Source organism: Centruroides vittatus, unplaced genomic scaffold (assembly GCF_030686945.1).
Source record: "Centruroides vittatus isolate TY-2023 unplaced genomic scaffold, ASM3068694v2 contig_1051, whole genome shotgun sequence".
NCBI lineage: Eukaryota > Metazoa > Arthropoda > Arachnida > Scorpiones > Buthidae > Centruroides > Centruroides vittatus.
In genome coordinates, this window is record NW_027120680.1 from 487156 (window position 1) to 508493 (window position 21338).

The window sequence follows — 21338 nt, forward strand, 5'->3', positions numbered from 1 at the left end:
ACAAACGGATGAATATAAGCTTAATAAAACATAATTAAAACAAAAAAGCATAATATCAAAGTTTTCTTGATATTATAAAGTTATTCTGTAGTGTCATATGATAACTTGATCAAGAGAGATTCAGACAATAGGCTTCTTGTAGAGTTTGCACAGTTTTGTTTTTCCAAACATAGCTAACAGTGTGACCAGTGTGTTGATCCAAGTTTCATCATCAAAATAATAAATTTTTCTCCCATGTCATCAATGCTTATTTTCTGAAGATAGAAATGTGCCACTAAGATTTTGTGGTTTCAGAAATGAGGACATTGATTTCTTTCTACATATACAAAATCCCAAACTCCTTCATCAGATGTTTCAAAGAAGTTTGGCCTAAATTTGGCAAATCAGAATCAGAACTTTTTGCAGACATTACCTTTTTACGGTAGAGATTTCACCTATAATAAAGAACTTGTGAATCATTCTACAAACAACTTCTCTGTCAAAGGAATCAAAGTTGCAATGAGGCTTCCAATTTTTCCACTTTTTGTTCAAAAAGGATAACTTAGGTAATTCCCAGCAGTCATCTTCAGTTTTGTTCCATTCACTTATTATTTGCAATACTGTTTAACAGGAAGCTTCAGTCGAGTCTAAAACCTATTTTACATATTCCTTAAACTTCCATTTGGAGTTCTTGCTGTGTGCCTTTGAATATGTATTTAAAATAATGTGCCAACACATTTCATTAACAGATTTTCCATTTTCATGTTACCAATATTAGTTCTTTAGATTCATCAATATCCCTACTAACATATTGTGTACACTTACACCTTTGATTGCACAGTATTAAATTCAAAATTTCAGTAAAGTTTTGCACTTAAAGTAATAACCTTATTCTTAAACAAAAATTAACCAATCAAACGTTTAATGCTTTAAAACTGTTCCTTTTTTAAAATTTTAAAAGTAACAAACATATTTGCGATTCAACAACTTTATTATTGACCAATCAAATTTACGAGTTTGTATCTATATCTATCATCTTTATTCAGAACTAAACATTACAATGAAATTTATATACAGTATGAAAATTTGAATTTTATGTTGATATTTTTATTGCCAATAATGACTAATTAACCACTGTATTTCTACAATTCATAAACTGGTTTACAAGATTTGTTTAGACTAGACAAACTCTAGATTAGTGATTCTCAACCTTTTTTTGTCACGGTACACTTTTAATGATTTAAAAATTTGGCGGCACACACATTTACTTCGGTAAGTACCGCAGGACAACCGGTGACGTGACGACAGCGATTTTTAAACACCGTTCGTTATTTAGGTCACATTTTCTATACGTCTTGGTAACTAGCAGCAGTTACTGGTAACACCGGTTGCAATTTCCAAACGCGCCCTAAAAAGATAGAACCGATTGAACTACTTGTTTGACGTCGCTTATGTGTGGGTATTTCCAGTGGTGGCACACTAAAGTGTCGCGGCGCAATGGTTGAGAATCACTGCTCTAGACAAAAGTAATGGTTTTAGTGTTGCAAGACAGAGTACATTACATTTTAACATTACACTACAAAAACATTTGGCATGAAGTGCATTTAATTTTCTTATTACAAGATTTGTACAAAAACTCTCCAAAATAAGCCTTTACCATCAGTATTCTTTATCTTCAATTTATTTATTTATTTATTTATTTTTACCACAGCAATCATCAGAATACTTCAAACAGAATACAAATTTAAAAATTAAATGTTTTTTCCATTAAATTCATGATAAGGGAAAAAGAAAAAATCCATTGGAAAAGGTTGACACTCAGAATCAGCATCAGCCAATAAACTTATAATCTGCCAAATTTCATTATTGAATGCAGTGGTGATATTCGAAATAGTTAACAAAGGGTTCGCTAGCAAAAAATTTTTCCCTAACAATCACTGACAAACAAAATGGAAGTTTTGGCTAGAAATAAATACAATACCTTTTCTTGCAATATATCTAATAATCAGTGGCATATTTGGAACGTAAGGAGCCCTGGGCGATGACCGGGTAACAATAGTATATTAGTGCTGTCAACTTTTTTTTTTTTTTAGGCAGAGAAATCTTTCACCCCAAACGGCACTACTCATAGTTGACAGATGTCATCATCTCTCAAAATACAATATCTTTTTTATTTCGCTGTCCATAGCCCGACACGTGTTCCACGGCTATCTTGTATTATCTCGCACACGTGAGATCGTGGGATCTCTCTTATGACTGTTTCTGGATCTAGTTTCAAGAACTCTCTTGACTCGATCGCGATTAAACCTTGTTTCAGTCGACATTGAAACGGTCGAGAGAGATCGCACCAAGGCATAGTCCCCGACCTTGCTCACAATCTAGATTGAAATGCTCAGTGCAAACGGGGTATAAGGCTCTAGTTTAGTAGTACTACAGAGTATAATACGTATATTTTAATATATTTTTTAAAATAAACAAAACCACTGAGAAATGTTCCGTGTGTTTAACAAGGTTCGGAAAACTGAAAATTTTAACACGTGTTCGGCCGAACCTGTGCAAACCCGCTGAATATCACCACTGATTGAATGTAATATTCAAATAAACAAAATAAACAGCTTAAGATACACTTGGTAGAGAGACTGCCTTAAAGGTAATATTAGTAATATTAAAAATTAGTTTGACTTTATAAATGAAAACAAAATGCTTTTTTAATATTATTGAAAAAATGATCTTAATTACCGTATTTTAAGGACTATAAGACGCACCTTAATTTTTAAACAATTTTTAAAAAAAATACCTATAAGACGCACCTGAATTTTGGAGGCAATTTTTCGAAGAAAAAAGTGCGTCTTATGGTCGATAAAATAGGGTACATATTTGTGCAAAATTTTATTATTTTATTTTGTTACCCATTCAAACTCTTCTACGTTGTTTCGTAACAAAGAGAGAGAGTCTGATGGATACACAAGACTGGAATGAGACACGCAATGCGACACGACATGCAAGAGACATAGTATGTTTTGGCACACAAAAAAACCTCCGTTAATTTGCCATCATCATTCAACCAGAAGTATAGTCATAAATTGAAAAGTGCCAGAACAGAGTTTGAATTACCATTAAGGAGTTTCATTTAGACAAAGTGTAACTTTATGGCACAATATCTGCAAAATAGCTTAAATGCACAAAAAATGACATATATGTAATCAGCTCAAACAAATAGTAATTTTCTCAGGTTTTTAGCCAATGCACTTAATCTAAAGTCCAAGGGTTTCACTCTGCTTAAAAGAAGTATCAGGGCAGCACCCCCGATACTTTTTTTAATGGTATGCCTTAGCACAACTGTAGTGTTGCATTTGAGATTAATGTTACTTAATCAACATTATTGTAACAACAATGTGTAGTGAATCATTTCACTTTTATTAACGTAAAACACATGGAACGTGTTAATTATAATTTTATGTCATCCAGATTAATCAAAAAGCATTTTATCTGAAAAAATTTTCAGATAGTACTTGTCTGATAATATTTTTGAATTCATAGACTCCCACTGATTATGGAAAATCATTTTGACCAGTGACAATTCGTATTTCCATAAAAACAGGCAACAACAGATACATGCACCCACAACAACCTGCCATTTTGAAAGGTAAGCACCATGCAGAACTCACTGTTGGAGCATACAAGTGGATCCAGTCAAGTTACAGGCATCTGTTTCGAGGACCTACAGGAAGTGTCCGCCAGTTCCCGTTCAATCTATTGTTAAGCAACATCAATATGAAATGATAATGGTGAATTAACAGGAAAAGTTTTTCTCGTGTCGAAACGATCGACCAAACTTTACAATTTCGACACGAGAGAAGATGCATCTCAAATACCAAAAAAAGGAAAATAAAAATTAAAGTTTAAAAGTCAAATATATAGAAAATTTACTAAAATGGGTGACAAAGCAAACTTTAACAAATTTATTTTGTTATCCTAAATATTAACATGCTATTATTAAGAAGAAAACCTGACAGCATATAATAAAATAGATATAAATGAACTCTTTTTGTAATATAACTCTCTTAAAAGTTACTTAAAATTTTGGAAATTTGAATTAATTGATATACTTAGAATTTAACAATTAAAAAAAAACAAAGTGAAACTTATATGGTTTTTTGGATTGGGAAAAAGACTCATGGCTTACGTCCTACATTCATCAGCTCACATCATCCATAAGAGAAATGGAGAAATGTACTGTATGAAAATTAGAATTTGTATAAACATACATATTATTACTACCTTTCACTTTTTTTCAAATCTCTAAACTAAAGCAAACAATCTAATTAATTCTAAAAGATTTCCAAAAATACATTGAAAAATGCCTAATACACTTATTTTTTCTATTTCAATAAAAAGAGTAAATGCTTAATTGATTTACAAAACTATAAATCAATTAATTTAAGTTCAATTAACTATTATAAGTTAAGCCATCCTAGTACCAAATAAGCAAAAAGGGTAACAAAGTAAATAAACAAGCTTAATATTTTTATGAAAGACAAATCAACTAAATGCTAATTTTAATAACGATGCTGGAAACTTTACATAGAGTATTATATAATCATAAACTATATTTTCTTTACTAAAATTGTTTTTATCAACTTAAAAGTAACTCAATTAGTATTTCTTTTAGTTTAATACAAAAACGACAACTCGACAAACGATTTATACATTCGGACACTTCCCTACTTTTACAATCGACACATCATATCATTTAAATTTACAAGCAACTCAAAGATTATAATAATGTTCTTATGTAATATAATTATATTTAACTGATAAGGTTTATATATTGCATAATATCATTGCATAACACTAGCTAATTAAATACAAACCTAGTTAACAATTCACTAGTTAACTGTTTCTAATAGTTAATTAACAACAAGCCGCTAGTATAACACAACGAATATCAATTAAAGATAACCGAAAGTATTTTATTTAACGTACTGTATGATCATTAGTTTTTCGAAGTTTCCAACCAATTGTAAACTTTTTAATCCGTACACATCATCAAAAATTTAATAAGTCAAGTTATTATTTGAAAGAGCACTAAAAATTAAAACAAATCTAAATATAACAAATAAATACAAAGCTGCTCAAACAATATAAAAGTATATTTTCCAATTTGCAACCAAATATCATTGCTCCGTAAAGCACGGAAACGATTACAAGCTCGGTTTTAACCGGAATTACATACGGGGCCTTCGGGGTAGAGCGGGCTCCATTACCTCTTAGGCCCCCATAGCCAACATTTTTTTTTTTAAATGAAAAACAGTGTAATAAAAGAATTAATTTTACAGGGATAGGAACAACAAGACTTTTTCCGTGGCCCCTATGTTTCTCCAGGCCCAGGAAAAACTCCCAACTCCTCTACCAGGCCCTAATTACATAAAATAAGCAAAAAATAAAGCAAACAATAACTTCCAAAACAATACATGATGCATTTGATATCCAATTTATTTACACAAATATCAAACAACACTGTTTAAACTACACATTAAGTCAAACAAGTGCAGAAAGTGAGAAAAGTTTACTTGTTTATTTCATACAAATTCCATAAACATCAAGCATAATTAAGTAAACCTAAACGTTGTACCAATTATAAACATTACACGAATTAGCGCTATATATAACGACAAAAAAGCGTTTACAACACTAGAAAAATGTGATGTAAACACCGTTAAACTATTTTTAGGTACGTCTTATACAACTTCCACTTGATTACATACTAAATTCCAAAATCGTGAATAACCAAGCATATAAGCCTAATAATGACAATCTAAACAAGGTTACCAGAAAAATCAAAGCGTATTTAGGCCCTGGAACGATAACCGGGTAAATATTTAAACTATCGATTAAATAAAATTATTTATTTATCACTATTACCTTTGAAATAACCAAAGAATGTGACAATCAAAATAACTTTATGCCATAACGCCTTCCTTTCCCATTAATTGCTAAATAACGCCCTCTAACGATAAATTTTTTAATCGCATTTTTCTTGGGGGAGTTGCCCGTTTATTCAAAATATATTATTTTAACGCCAATATTTTATTTAAAAATAATTAAACTATTGAAATAATATTATTTCATTTTAAAATAATATTTCCCAATAAAAAAAAAGTTAAATAATTTTGTTGTACGGAAAAGTTTAGACTATAAATGAATTATATAATTTAAAAACTAACTGACGAGTATGTCTATATACATATATTTTAAAAAATAAATTAACGTTAATTTAATAATTAAGTTTTTAACCATTTTTTATTTATAGAAACGCGTATTTTGAACGATATTTCGGTAATACGTCATAATAAAATTTACGCAATACAATAAATAAACGTATCGACGAATGGTGGCGCTTTTTAAATTTAAAACATAATTGTTTTTAATTAATTGTATTTAAAATTTAATTATAATTAATCTCGTTTGACTTATCGGATAAATATCGTTTTATCTACGTAAAAAGTTTTTTTTTACGGTAACTTATTACAGAATTAGTTTTATAAAACTTGTTTTACTAAATATAAACTTTTTAAAAGGAAATTCACGTGTTTAAATAAAATTAACTTGGTTAATGGCGTAGTTTGCCATACGCCGTCGAGACGTTATCTCACTCGACGGTAACGAGAAAAAAAAACAAACAAATAAAAAAAAGTCTTCCAATGGCTGAACGATCGAAAATGACGGATTCTGCAACGAAAGAGGATTGCTTTTCTTGTAAGTTGGTTGGCGGCGTGGGACTTTTGACTGGTGGAAGTTACGTTTTGTATAATACTAAATATGCTAAGAGTTCTGTAGGAAAAACGTTGAGTTTAATTTTTGGATTTGGTAAGGCTGCCACTAATTGTAATTTAGTTATTTTTCTCTTTATACCCTGTTACTATCTTATAAGACTGATTTTTGTTTGCTCCAGTGAGAATTTTCTATCCTTATCCACGTATTTTATTCTACGGTTTGCTTCTCCTTGAAGGAAAATAAAAACATATGCATATTGTTTATTCGGGTGTCGGTATTCTGGTCTTGTGAAGGCAATGCAACGCGTGAGTGATCTGCCTAGGGAGAATGCCTTCCGGGAGGTCTTTTTAAGGGTAATCGGTCCCTATTCGGGCATTACGGATGTGGAGAAAACCTGGAAGACTTCGCCCGGCTTGTTGCCGACAGAAGACCGAACTCCCGGTGTTCGGAGAACGGACCCACTTGGCCACCGGTGGGCCTCTGTCGGTATCCGCCCCGAAATTATAACCCCGTGTTAACCCGGAGTCGTCCCCGGAGAGGTAATTCGGTCCGATTTTTGTGGGTAAACCGGCTAAATTGAAGTGGTGGGAATGTGACAGTAAAGATACTACCCTTGCTTGATTAGACTTTGTTGGTTATAGAAGCTATTTTATATTTTGTAACTGATCGTACACACTAGTTGTCTCCCTGTCTTCTTAACTTTATAATTATTTTAAATCTACTAATTACTAGGTGCAGTTTGGATTGGGAAACTTGTGCCGATAAAATGGTGTAATTTGTTTTTACAGATTTTTACGACTTTCCTCGTAAAATCTCGTTTGTGTTGATTATTGACTATTTGCATAATTTTCAGTTTATAAACTGGCACATATAAACTGGAACTATATACTAAAGGTTTGGTTTAATTTTCAGTTTCTTGAGCTTATTTAAAATTATATATTGAAAATAGAAAGAATATATTAATAGCTGTAAATTTTGCAACAAATTAATACTTGTGGCAAAAACTTAATAATTTCAATGTTTTTGCAGCTTTGTTATACATCTTAGTATAATCACTACATTAATAACAATTGTATGTAATAAGTTAGGCGAAGCTAGTTTATGGTTACCTGCAAATACGGTTGGCGGTCCCTTGTTACCTCGTGAATGTAGGGAGACGTCAAATGAGTGATGTATCAGACGGTGCAATGTATCTATCCATTATTGGCATTTGGCAAATAGTAAAATATCTTTATATACGTAAATGCACGTACGAGGTGCAGTCAAAACATTCCGGGACCGGTGACGCGGGGCTGCAATTGGCCACGTGCCGAACTCGCACGAACTAGGATGCACGATAGACGATGTTATTTGGCTTCCTGCCTAATTTTGTGTCGTTATCGTATGTAGTTTTTGTTTCTTGCTATTTAGATTAGATCCGTATTCTCGTCGATTTGCGATTTTCATTGCTTTGTAAAGTGAATTCTTTTAAGGAATAGCGTGCGTGTGGGAAATTTTGTTCCAAACTTGGCAAGACTATAGGAGACAAAATGTACATTTACAACTATAATGACCCCGAGATCAAACAACAATCGACTCTGTGGAAAAATCATGGCTCGCTCAGACCAAAGAAAGTGTGTCGAGTGAGGTACAATCTCGAGCATGCACAATTTTTTCCATAGGGAGAGAATTATTCTTTGAGAATTCGTTCCACGAGGTCAAACCGTGAATCAAAATTTTTATATGGATGTTTTGAGGCTCCTTGTGAAAATATCAGACAAAAAAGACTGAATCTTTAGAAAGCTCTGAATTGGTTGTTGCATCATGACAACATCTCCACTCACATAGCTATCTATTCAACAGTTTTTTCACTAAAAATAAAATTGCCTGGTTCTCTAACCTCCTTATTCACCAGACTAGGCACTATTTGACTTTTTTTTCTATTTCCACAGCTGAAAATCAGCTGTGGAAATAGAAAAATGCTGAAAAGATAATGATTTGAGAACATTGATGACATTCAGGCAGAATTGGAGCAAGTGCTTAACAATGTCACAAAAAAAAAAGAGTTCCAGGAATGTTTTGAAAACTGGGAGAAGTGCTGGCATATATGTATAACTGAGAAGGATACTTATTTTTTAAGGAGAAACTCTCAATAAATTAATGTGTATATCAGACAATTTTTATTGAACCAGTCCCAGAACTTTTTGACTGCATCTCATATAACAAGGTCTCAAATTATTGTTTCTAAATTATTTGTACTTATTATGTAAATCTATAATTATAAATAAATATTGGGACCAGGACTGCCAAGCATTTGTATGGGGCCAAGTGAGCCCCTTTTACAATTTTTTTTAATAAATGAAATATGTAGAATGCTTTATTAATAAAAAGCAGTCTTAAAGATTTTTTTATTAGTAAAATTAACATAAATTTATAGGAGTAGGTCCACTATAGACCCTTAAGTTTTCTCCAGGTCTGGAGAAAAATTCCTAGCTCCCCTCCCTCCCTCAACAACTCTGAGACCTTCAGTCAGTTGGCACCTAAAACACGAGATAGGCACATCATACCATTTACATCCAACTGGGAACATGTTTCAGAATTAGTTTAAATGGGTTCTAAAACTGATTGAACTTTGGTTATTTTTAAAAATTTATTTATTTATTGGTCTATAAATTGGTGATTTTATGTTAATGTGTTAATAAAATTTTCTCTATTCAAAGATTGATTCTACAACCACACCATCTAACGTGAGCATTTGCTGAGAGAATTCTTTATTCACAAGCATTTTCAACCTACCATAGACCATCAGGTTTTCAATAAATTTAAGAAAGTACTCCATAAATAGAACATTCAGTTTAAATTTTTGCATTTGAAGTATTCTAAATACAAATTTAAAATTACACAAATTAAATAAATAAATTATGAAAAATAACAAAATACAAATAAAAATAAAATTAAGAAAAATATAAAATAAAAGTTAAAAAAGTATAACAAAAATAAAATTAAACTTGATTGTAACACATAATTCAGGGGTTTTTATGATTTAATCTTTTTTTATATGACATATTTCCAAGCTGAAGATAATGCATTAGCATTCAGGCACTGTTCTTTAATCCTATTTCTGTATATCATTTTCTCTGTATCCATAGCAATGTTTGGAGAATGTACTGGTTTAATAATGTTTGCTTCATCCCATTTTAGAACTGATGCTTCCAGTGGTTTTATCCATCCAGCCATTGGTGGACTGGAGGATATGTATTTCAAACAAAAATCCTATGATAGCTTTGGTTTTTGGTATGAGCTTAATTATCAATGATTTAATCATTTTGTTTTATTTGAAGTTTCTGCAGCTCATTATCTCAAAAACTACGACAAAGAAGCTTAAATATGTCCATTAAATAGGCCATATGATAGATATGTATATGATATTTTACAATTGCTAAAATAGTAGTATTTTTAGCATTAAAGTTATGAATTTATTCACATGATGTTGGGATATTGATCATAAATCTTAAAATAGAGTATATTAAATATAATTTTTTTTAGTCAATTTAAATTACAGTAAACAGTTGATTCTTTTTTATATATCCTTAATATTTGATATATATATCCTTAATATAAATATAAATATAAATATATATATATATAAATCAAGCTATTGGATTTTTAATGAGTTTTAATGTTAAAATTACAATTAATTTATAAACAATTTAATCTAGAGGTGGTATCATAAATCAGTGATACATCCAGAGAAGGGCCAAGGGGTTCTGGCACCCTCCAAAGAAAAAGAAAAGAAAAAAAATAGAAAATTTTCCAAAAATCTCTATGATTAGAATTCATTTTTTTTATTTGTTGTGTCTTGTCATTTATTTCTGTTCTATTAATGAATTAGCAGTCACATAAGGTATGATAAACAGTTTTATTGAATTTGCATTGAAATTTTTTTATCCATTCGGCTCACCCTAAGATTAAATCCCGAATGTGCCACTATCATTAATATTTTAATTAAAACTATTGATTAATAATTTAGTAATACCTAGAGAAAACATTGACTTAGAGCAAGATTTGAATCTACAACTTCTGCAAATCAAACAGATTATCAAGTTACGTCATCTGGATTCCAAGTCAGTCTGATTGAACTCTAGATATATAGAGTACTTATGTATTTTTATTTTAAATTGTTTGATTACAATAATTATTCTTAGAATTTAACATTCGTTACTTACCAGTTCTAATTGATTAAAATAATATGAATTAAGAAATGAACTTAATCAGGTCTCTGATTACAAGAAATTGTTCTTTGAAGCCTTATAAATGTCGTAGATTAGGAAAAATAATTTAATACGACTTACGGAAACCTTAAAATTTATTCTTTGGAATAAATAGAAATTTTTTACAATTAAAAATCTTTAAAGTTTAAATTGCAAGTTTTAAAGTAATACTTTAAATAATTGACAATTGAATGTTGAGTTAAATTTTTGTTGGATTTTTAATTTTAAATCTTGAAATGCTATGTTAATGCTTTACATATTCTATTGCTATATTTTGAAAACAAAAAAGAGTGCCAAAGTATATTTTGATTACACAACTACATCTTAAGTTGCTGAGAAAAAATTTATTTAAACATAACTAATGTTATTCGATAGACCATCCTCAGGTTAATTGAGAAAAAAACGATGATCTAACAATAGAATATATAAATTCAAATACAAAAAACATGGAACAAATTCAAATACAAAATTCTTCCGTTAATTTTGTATTTGAATTTTTTGTATAAAATTTTTTCTCGGCAACTTAAGGTGCAGTTGTATAGTCTATTATTTGCCAAGTGAGTTTCGTTAGTTGTATATTTTGATGAGATGTTTGTTCTTTTAAACATTAGTGAAAGACATCAGCCAAATAGTTTTACTTTGTAAAGTGTTAAATTCAGTATAATACTTTATCTATTTAAGTGATATAAGAATTTAAATATATAGACCAGTGATTCTCAACCTTTTTTTTCATCACAGTACACTTTTAATGATTTAAAAATTTGGTGGCACACGTGGTTACTTTGGTAAGTACTGCAGGACAACCGGTGACATCATAACAGTGATTTTTAAACGCAGTTGGTTATTTAGGTAACATTTTCTAAATGCCTTGGTAATACTGGCAGTTCGGTTACAATTTCCAAAGGCGCCCAAGGAAGGTAGAACCGATTGAACTACTTGTCTGACGTCGCTTATGTATGGTATTCGCAGTGGCGGCACACTTCAAAAATTTTGCGGCACAGTGGTCGAGAATCACCGATATAGACCAATGTCTTCGGTCGTTACACGTTGAAAGAAAATGAAACTTGATAGTTTAACCTTAAAAAAATATTAGATTTTTATTAGAATATAATAAAAGTTTTAATGCTAAATCTATTAGAAAAATAAGTGCAAAAATATAGAGAATATCCATATATATAGTGGGTAATTGGTTAACAAACAGTTCAGACTGCAAACAAATTGGACAACAAACACTCATGAAAGATTTTTGTTTGGATAACAAACACCTGACAGAACAAACACAAGAAGTAATGCTATGTTTAAGATTTGTAAAACTATATTTTAATGGCATCTATGAATGGTTTATGGAACGAGACTTTCACAGTTGTTTTGCACTAGCTAACTGTTTTGCACTAGCTAATTTCTGTTCTCTAAATTTTTGTAATTCCTTTTCTGAATTTATTATATTAAAAAAACTGATAATTTTATGGGGTCTAAAAAGAGTGGAGTTTTCACTATAGAAACTAAGCAAGAGATAATAGCCAAAGTAGAGAATGGGCAGATGATGTCTGATGTTGCTAGGCAGTATGACTTCAACAGGTCTACAGTAGATACAATCTTAGCTAAGAAAGATATAATCAAAAAGACTCATGCAGACGAAGGAGTAATGAAAATCTCATCTGAGAAACAAAGATATGCCAACCGTGTAAAAATGGAGAGATTGCTTTTAGTTTGTTATTACATGTAAATAAATATAGTAAGAAAGTATATAATTTTTTATTTTTTTTTGGGGTCTTCAGATGAATTAATCAAATTTCTACAAAAATCTATAGTAAATTGATAATCGGTTAATGAACAATTTGGATAGCAAAGATGGTCTTGGAACGGATTGTGTTCGTTAACCGATCTTAGATATTTTCTTTTATATAAGTTAAAAATATTTCAATTGAGAGATGAAAATAAATTAAAAAGCTCAAAGTAATAGTATACTATGATGATTTCTGATTTGAACGAAATTCTATATGTGAGTGTAATGGTGATATAAATAAGTGATTACAAACTGAAAGCAAAAGGATCATTTATTGCAGGAAAAACTACAAATGGAAGAAGGTTCTAGTACCCTGTTGGGCCATCTTTAGTATGAATGCATAATGTGATACAGGTGGGCATGGAGGCATATGGTATCCTGTGGCACCTCTATTCACAGTTGCTGCAAGTAGTCCTGTAGTTTAGCCACTCCTAGGCTGTCCAACTTGGCATCCCAGACATGTTCGATTGGTGACAAATCAGGAACTAGGCAGACCAGGGAAGTGTGGCTATATGGAGGAAGCAGTCCCATAACACCTTTGCTATGTGTGGTCGAGCATTCTCCTGTTGGAAAATGGCTTTGGAGCCCTGTCGCAAGAGGCAACACATGCGGTTGCAAAATGTCACTCGCATACCACTTGGCCGTCATGGACCTTTGGACCACTACAGGATACTGTCATATATGATGGCACCTCAGACCATCACACCAGCTGTGGGGATGGTGTGCCACTCCAAAGTGTAGGCAGGATTGAGGTGTTCACCACAGAGCCTTCAGACATGACCATCACCAGTGCAAAATTGAATCTGGATTCATTGCTGTAGACAAGCCGGTTGTAATCAATTGTGGTCCAATCCCATCGGGAGCAACACCACTCCAAATAGAGGCGATTGTGGGTGGTGTCAATGGCAGTGCACATAATGGCTGCTGTGATACCAAATGTTCCTCATCTAGGCATCTCGAAACAGAACAGACAGACATGAGCCTGTAATGATGGTGCCACTGTGTCCAGATGGTGGACAATGATACGGTTGGCTATGTGCATGCTTGTTGGAGAACTAAGCAGTCTTCTTGGCTGGTAGTTTACAGAGAATGTCCCGAGCCCAGGTGCCGTGCGTGCTACCTCTCTCTTGTCCACCGGTCCCAACACATCCCCACAGTATTATCAGAATGGCCTAGGTAGTGGACTATTCAGCAAGATGGCCATCTGGCTTCTCTCAGCCCGACAGTCCTTCCCCTCTAAAACTCAGATAGTTCTTCATATGGTCTCCAATTGCAACATAAAGGCATCTCTAGGGATGCAGCGGCCTCTGCAACAGGTAAACTACAGACAGGATGCTTTTGTGTACTTTTTTTATAGGCCAAGGTAAATGTACTTTAATGCCAATTGCTGGCATTACATAATGAGCTATCATGCTATAACTCTAATCATTTCCATATCTGCTTGAGACTTATCTGCATGCCAAGTTTCATAGTGATACAATTCCTTGGTACTGTACACTTGGAGAAAATTGGTACACTTATTCCTTGGAGAAAAAAATCACATTAAAATATATATATATATATGAATATTCTCTGTTATATATATATATATATATATATATATATATGAATATTCTCTGTTTTTGCACTTATATTTCTAAAAGATTTAGCATTAAAAGAAAAGTTTCTTTTTATTAATTATACCCTTTAAAAAGATTAAGTGATAAATAATTATCAATTTTTAATAAGTAATAATTATTTGGTATTAGTTTTTTTTATTATGTCTGAAGCTAATAAAAGCTTCTTGTTCTTTTATATTCTAATAAAAAATTTGAAATTTTTAAAAAATATTCTATTAAAAATATTTGAAAAATGTGTAATAAAATGTTTTACTGTAGGAAACTTTATGAAACATTATGAATTCCATTTCATTACTAATAGCATACTTTACTCACAATTGAAATCGTTATGAAATTTCCTTGCCTTCTATTCTGTAAGCTGATGATATTGTTAATTACCATAATTTTGGGGATTCTTGGTGATTCCTGCAGAAAATTACAAGAATGAAAATAAAAATTTTTTAACAAACAGAAAATAATTTTATGATTGATGCTGGTATTAAAATTACTTTCTGTTAAATTTTGTTCAAAATGTGACATTTTAAACTGGATTTCATCATGGAGTTTCACTTGTTTTTAATATTTTAATTTTGTAACACATTGTCAATTATTTTTAGAATTTTGCTGTGAGTCAATGAATTTAATATTTCTTGCAAATGTATTAATATGTAATTGTCAGTCTAGTGGGTCAGTTGCCTGCTACTGACTAGTTGTACAATGTGAATCAACTTTAACTTACAGTTGAAATTTAAAATTGGCATTTAACACTACACTATATCACATAGCCCACACCACCTTTCAAATTATCTTTCAAGCACAGAAAACCCACAAGTTATCTTCCTGAAATTATAGTACTGTATACAATTGTTTTCTATTTTTACTAGATCAGACAATATATATAAAAGTATTTTTAATGGATATGAAATATATTACACGTTGACCACCAATTTTGCAGTACTCTTGGTTCCAAAGCCATAGCAGATTGTTTTATTGGACCAGTCAAGGTCAAATAACATGTAATGGATCATTAATTAGATGGATTCTATGTTTATAAAGCATTATGGGAGGTGCTAGAAATTTGAGTTAAACATATGTTAAATATGAACTGATGTTTACACTTGTGATACAATGACACTTGCAACTTTATATATACAATTATTTATAATTGTACAGTATCTATTAGTAAAAAAATTCACCGACGAGTTGCTCGACTTTCCCGGCAACATTTAAAACTGCGTGCAGTGTCATCTGTTACGATATGCCAAAATTTAATAGCATCGATCCCCCAAATATGCAAACCTCCCCGAAAGATTTCGGAAATTTTCGACAAAAAACAGAAGAGTTGTTATTAAACTTCAAAGAGGGTGAACAAAATCATGCTCTTTCACACACTAACATTCGTACATGCAGAAAAAACTCCTAAAGTTTCTTGCATTTCTTGACATTTCAACATCACAGAGTCCAAAAATGTAAAAAATCTGGGGGATCATGTTTTGACCCAATCGCCATAGTTTTCCTCTGTCATATAAAACAGCCGGAAAAATAAAAGCAATTTTATGTTGATCTGAAAATTCTTAAAAATTTTAATAATGACTTATTAACTTTTCTAAACAGTCGGGAATGATTTCAGATATTTTATAATTAAAATATGATGAATTCTTTTATTTTCTGAATTTTTCATTTTAAAATATCATATATGAATTTATTAAAAAACCAAACAAACTATGAAATAATCAGACTATACGGCTATGAAATTAATATATATAATTACATATATGTATATAATATGGAATGATTTTTTTTAAAGAGAGCAACAGGGAGATTATTCATTTCTTTTAAGACTATTTTGACAAAATTTATGGGAGTAGTTCAATCAATAAACAAAGCATTTTATAGAGAGAATCTATATTTAATGATGTAGATGGTTCCTACTAATAGGTTTAGATTTGTATTTGGTTAATCTATATCATGCTAGAATGCAGTTTCAACAATTATCATGAGATTTTGTGAGCATATTATTTTGATATATAATTTTGTTCCCCTCTTAAACTTCTGTTTATATCTTAAATCTTACTTCTTATTCAGTCATAGTACAGGGGGTACTCCTACGTAACTTAAAGGCAAAAAAGGCAATGCTCGAGGCCACCCACGGCTTTGCAAATTTGGTGATATATTTTGTAGTTAAATTAAATTAGTAGGGCCTAATTATTGAAGACGATCACTCTGTTGAATCTGCAGAATGATCATTTTAAAATTAAAATTGTTGATTGGAGGTAGTTCTTGAGATGGGGATCTGGGAATTCTCCCTGGACCAGGAGAAAACTTAGGAGCCTATAGTGATTCTTATTCTTATTGAATTAATATTATTTTTACTTACAGAAAATAAAATCTTTAAGACCACTTTTTATTAATAAAGAAACATTTTACTTATTTTATTATTCAAAGAGCAAGACCGAAGGGGCCCGTTCTACTCCCGAGTTCCGTACGGGCTCTCGACGACCCCGTCTCGATCGACGCGTCAAAGGAGACCGTCTTCGCTTTTGACGTTGGCCATTGAGAGAGATATCGTTGCGGAACCAGACTTATTTTCTATAATTGATTAATTTGTCATTGCTAAAAGCAGGAGAGCAGTTTTGTAGATGAATTTCTTTACACTTCCCCAATTCATTGCAATATTGTTACATGTTTTTGTTATTTTATTGGATATTTTAATATCTGTTTCTATATTTAAAGCATTCATATTATTGTAGACTTAAATAACTACCCTCTACTCTATTGCTATTAATGAAACTCAAAAATAAATTTTCCTAGGCCCTCACAAATTCTAGGGCAGCTGTATATTTAAAGACAAAAATTCCCATTTAACACCAGTTTAACTTTCATAAATACCATTTTTTTTTTATTTTAGAATACAAAATTGTATTAAGATTCTTCTAATTCTGTAAATTTTATATAAATTATAGTGGGTTATTTCCAACATTCTTACAATAATAAAATTATTCACTACTAGAGAATTGAGGTATGGAAAAATAAAACTAAATCTAATATGATATCGTAATAAACGACACTTTTAGCCCCGACTATAAATTAGATAGAGTTAGATAACCTAGTAAATAGGATTTAACAATTTGGAGGGCTTATCACACCGAGGCCGACAGAAATAAGGACCAGATCTTTTACAAAAAAGTTAGTCTTTAATAATCACATTTCAAATTTAGGTAAAGATGCATTTCGGGTTCAAGGACCCGTCGTCGGCTTACAAACGCGTGGCACCGACATAATAATTATAATTATATAATAGTTAACCAATACAAAGGAATATCTAATATATACTCTGCACCGTATTTACAATTTTTAACGTAACCCACATACTAAAGAACTAAAACTATCGAGCATAAAATTTTTCGATACAATGACAATGCGATATATTATATTATTTGGAAGGAGTAAATGTCTTATTTTCTCCCACATTTTCCAAATTCTGGTAGACCACTATTAATAATAAATATTGTTAAGTATATTAAAAACCAACAAGGGAGGGAAACTTAACAATGAACTTACTATTATTAAAATGATTGTTTCCAGATTTTATGGATCAGGTGTATTTGTTTTTGTTTAAAGTCTGGAAACCAGTGCACTGTATATATTAGATATTCCTTTGTATTGGTTAACTATTGGTATTATAATTATGTCGGTGCCACACGTTTGTAAGCCGACGACGGGTCCTCGTACCCAAAATGCATCTTTACCTAAATTTGAAATGTGATTATTAAAGACTAACTTTTCTGTAAAAGATCTGGTCTTTATTTCCGTCGGCATCAGTGTGATAAGCCCTCCAAATTGTTAAATCCTATTTATTAGGTTATCTAACTCTAATCTAATATGATATCAATTAAAATGAATAATAATTTAATTGGCTCTCATCTATATAATAATGATCATCTAATCAGCTATCATCTATATGATTCTCTTGACAATGCCTATATTATCTACAAATTTATACGTATAAATCTGATCACTGATGCGTGAAGATGGTACAGAATAACGATTTCTGGAGGTGTACCGACCGTCTATTCTATGACAAGTATTTTCTGTTTTTGATTTGTTTGATTGGATTTTAGACTAAACTTGAACCATACAAGGAATGTTAACTTATTTCTTTCTATATTTTTTCGGTATTTATAGGCTATGTATTAAAAAAAAGCATAAAAAAACAATTGTTATTACAGATTGAATTATCTATTACGTTACAAATATATAGAGACGATTGTAAGATCGTTTTAAAGTGTACATTTGTGATCGATATAATATCTGCAATTAAAAAGGACACGAGTTACATCCACATTCTTAGATGGAAAAATGCAGGATTAAACCCGTTTCGCGAATAGTTCACGGTTGGCCAGAGGGCCAAGTGCTCAATTCCAACACGGATATTCGCTTAGAAGTTTTGATTATCAATCGCGATTAAAATGCCCGTCGATTGGAAGTGCCGCGGTAATTACTTCTATGATAAATTTACTAACTTCCCGTACATTTTGTTTTGTTTAACCTAGACCGGAAGTAGCGCAGTGTGGACCCCAGGTTTTGCTATTTACACTTGACTGTCAGCTTTGTAAACAATAACGAAACTAGGCAAGCGTTATATTCTTTCAATGCAAATCTTTTTCTATTCTATAATAATCTGTTTAAAAGAGCGAAAAATTTATATCTATAATCCTTTCAAATTAATTTTAATAGAAATATTTGAATGTTTACAGACTGCTATTCTTTCTATTAAATGAGAAGTTTGACATAATAATATAGAATATTATTTAGGCTAGCCTAAATAAGTCAAATTTCTCAGACCCGAGTCACTTAACAATGCATAATGCTACCGTCGTTATCGTTATTATTATAGAATCCATGCAAATGATATTTATGTCGTGACAAATTTCGAGATGTCCTTCGCACGAATACAATAGGAAGGTTAGTTTTTTGTATTGTTTTGACCCAGAAGAAGCATTCATGTGTTGTTCATTCGTTGACCAAATGCCAGTTTAAAGAGCCGACGTTTTTTTTATGTTAATGCAGTTGATACTGTTATCGTTACATATTATATGGTAGTTTATATAAATACCAGTGTATGTAGTGAGGAGGATCTGTGATTTTTCTTTGATAGATGGTGAAAATAATAATAATAAAATTCAAAGAATATAATAAAGTATCGAAGAAGTTGGTAGGATAGCCTTCTATTAACATTATTATAATTAAAATTGACGGAAATAATAGATACTTTCGTCGAATCATCGTGTTTGCCTACCGTAAACAGGAAGTGACTTATGGCTGAACTTCACGCGATCACAGTATGTTGCTAAATCGTGTGGATCGAAACATCGAAAAATTATTATTTTATTCTGTTTTCCGGGCCAAAAGGTAACCCCAAAAAATTTATGGGTTATCAAACGTAAATTTTTTTTTTTTGAAGATGATAGTGGAGGAGTTTCACAGAATTTCCCAGGAATAGTAGGAATTCTATACTTTAAAAAAAATGCCGAATAAAGTGCTTTAAAATCTGGAAAATAGACTAAATTTTGTTACTTATATTGCCAATTTCGCAGTAAATTGTATAGATTATAGCCTAGATTTAATGAAAGGAAAAGATACTTCTCAGAAGCAGCTGGCTCAAATTATAACTATTGTACTTTGAGCTCCAATCTTTTCGAAAGAATATTGGACCGTGGGATAAAGCATAAAATTTGCAGATAATTTACATATAAATTTATGCCCTCCGAAGAATTTTTAACCGTTGCTATTTATTTCCGCTACATTAATCCATGAATTATGTCGGGTCAAAGTTAGTAGTCATTATTCGTTCGTAAAATAAATTATTCATTAATTAAAACCTTGACAAACACGCTCTCTCTCTCATTAAACAAAACAAACTTGTAATCATTTCTATTATTTTAATTGTTCGTTTAAAATTAGTCCAACACAAAGGTATACTCATTGTGTTACTATATAACGGGTGTGTACAGTATTTCGCGTCATTTCTATAGTTCATTGTAAATGCCGAGTGACGTAAAATCGATATAAAACACGGTCTTGTGTAAAAATGCGCGTATTGTCCGATCAAACGAATAAACGTTACATTGATGAAATAGATCTTCTAGTATATATTATCATCATAAAAGTTCTTTATTCAGTTTTATTTATGATCTAGATTGGTATAAATTTCAATAATTTATTTTCAGGTCTCTCCGGTCTTGGAGTTGCAAGATTCGCAGATCTGTGGCCATTTAACAGATAATTGATACGATAAAAATTATAAATGTAATATGTATTAACATTTATAGGAATATAAGAATAATAAAATTGTTTTTGTTGAGCGCAATGTGTTTTCAATAACGAACACCTTCACTTTTATTATAGAATCAAGAATGTTCTTAGATAATGCTCTATGAAAGATTTGTAGTCACATAAATTTTTGTTTTAATTTTAAATTATTTTGGTTATACAACATTTTTTTTTACTTTAAGCATTATTATAGTTAATTAATTAGTTCCTAAAACACCAATAAATTGATGAATATATATAAAACATTTCATTAAGCTTAAACATTAAAAGTAATAAAAGCCAATTTACAAATTTAATTTTTTATTAATTAAATATTAAATTTAACTATAAATAGAGATATTTAAATAGACTTCAAAGTTTTAAATAAAGATATTTAAAAGATTATTTTCGATTTAATTTATCCGTATCCTCTATAATCTCAAATTATCATCCTATTAATAAAAAACTATTATTGAAAAAATTCTTTGTTTTCTTTACACGTGATACTAGTACAGTATCACGTGTAGAGAAGTTGATAGATATACTGTCCAATAGCTCTAATGCTACTATTCTGGTTTAATAAATATTTCTGCCACTTCGAGCGCTTCGATCACGCGTAGTCTTAGGTTTGGTTGG

General features: G+C 31.0%; 1 protein-coding gene and 1 long non-coding RNA gene across 4 annotated transcripts in view; one reads left to right on the forward strand and one right to left on the reverse strand.

The window, feature by feature from the left end:
• Positions 1–6008, reverse strand: part of mbt (serine/threonine-protein kinase PAK mbt) — a 46083-nt gene extending 40075 nt beyond the window's left edge. Inside the window, exon 1 of one of the 3 annotated variants that reach the window (XM_067265891.1) lies at positions 5905–6008. The gene's annotated coding sequence lies outside the window, so the exon portion shown is untranslated. The remainder of the gene's footprint in view (positions 1–5904) is intronic. The other 2 variants (XM_067265886.1, XM_067265902.1) reach the window with 2 other exon arrangements.
• A 487-nt stretch (positions 6009–6495) lies between these two features.
• LOC136971288 (uncharacterized) lies at positions 6496–20755 on the forward strand. Its single transcript, XR_010880133.1, has 2 exons — positions 6496–6849; positions 20621–20755. It is a non-coding gene; the product is annotated as an uncharacterized lncRNA (long non-coding RNA).
• Positions 20756–21338: the final 583 nt, after the last annotated feature.